Source organism: Rhincodon typus, chromosome 41, assembly GCF_021869965.1.
Source record: "Rhincodon typus isolate 14 chromosome 41, sRhiTyp1.1, whole genome shotgun sequence".
NCBI classification, from domain to species: domain Eukaryota; kingdom Metazoa; phylum Chordata; class Chondrichthyes; order Orectolobiformes; family Rhincodontidae; genus Rhincodon; species Rhincodon typus.
Genome location: NC_063372.1, coordinates 5,593,047 through 5,594,013, shown reverse-complemented (window position 1 = coordinate 5,594,013; position 967 = coordinate 5,593,047).

Genomic DNA, 967 nt, shown 5'->3' with positions numbered 1-967 from the left:
TGAATGATTTCACTGACTAGTTTCTTTAGTTTGTATTAACATCTGTAAAATATTAATCAGTAACATGGAGAGTCTTCAGTACAGAGCCAACTAACGCCACGAGTTGCCCAAAGGGTCTGGAAAGTTCCAGAATGTTCAGTTAATTGTTTTGCAAAAATCTGTAGTAAGGATCAGATTAACGTTAAAGATGACGTTTTTTAATGCTTTTTTTGAGGTTTTGTTTTAAATAAACGCACTTATTGAAGATATGCCCTGATTATTAAAGATCGCTACATAGTGCTGAGGTGCAGCGCCATCTGCTGCGGTTTAGCACAGATTAAGCTGCATTTTCCAAATTGGCCAAGTCAGAATGGGCCATAAATCCTTCCCCTCGCCACTCGCATTTCCCCTGCACCGAGTATTGGTCAATTTACACCCCCTTCCATAGATAAAAGGGTTCCCGTCGGCAGTGTTTGTAAATGACTAGACCCCATCTGGAGTATTGAATCAGTTCTGGGCACCTCAATTCATTGGGAATTATATTGATTGGCCTTCATAGGGTTGCAGCACAGATTCGCCAGATCGATACCAAGGTTTAAATTTGAAGATGGATTGTATAAACTTGCTTTGCTTTCTCCTTGAGTATGCAAGATTGATAAAAGGATTCAGTCCGGTAGATACTATATCCTTAGGTTTGGAAAGGTTTCCTCAGGAGGGCATAATCTTAAAATTAGAGCCAGCCCATACAGGAATGATATCAGGAAGCACTCTTCAAGCAAATAGAAACCTGGACCTCACTTCCCTATAAGACTTTGAACGTTAGGTGAATTGACTGTTCAAGACTCCGCACAGTGGCTCAGTGGTTAGCACTGCTGCCTCACAGTGCCAGGGACCTGGGTTTGATTCCACCCTCAGGTGACTGTCTGTGTGGAGTTTGCACATTCTACCCGTGTCTGCGTGGGTTTTCTCCGGGTACCCGGTTTCCTCC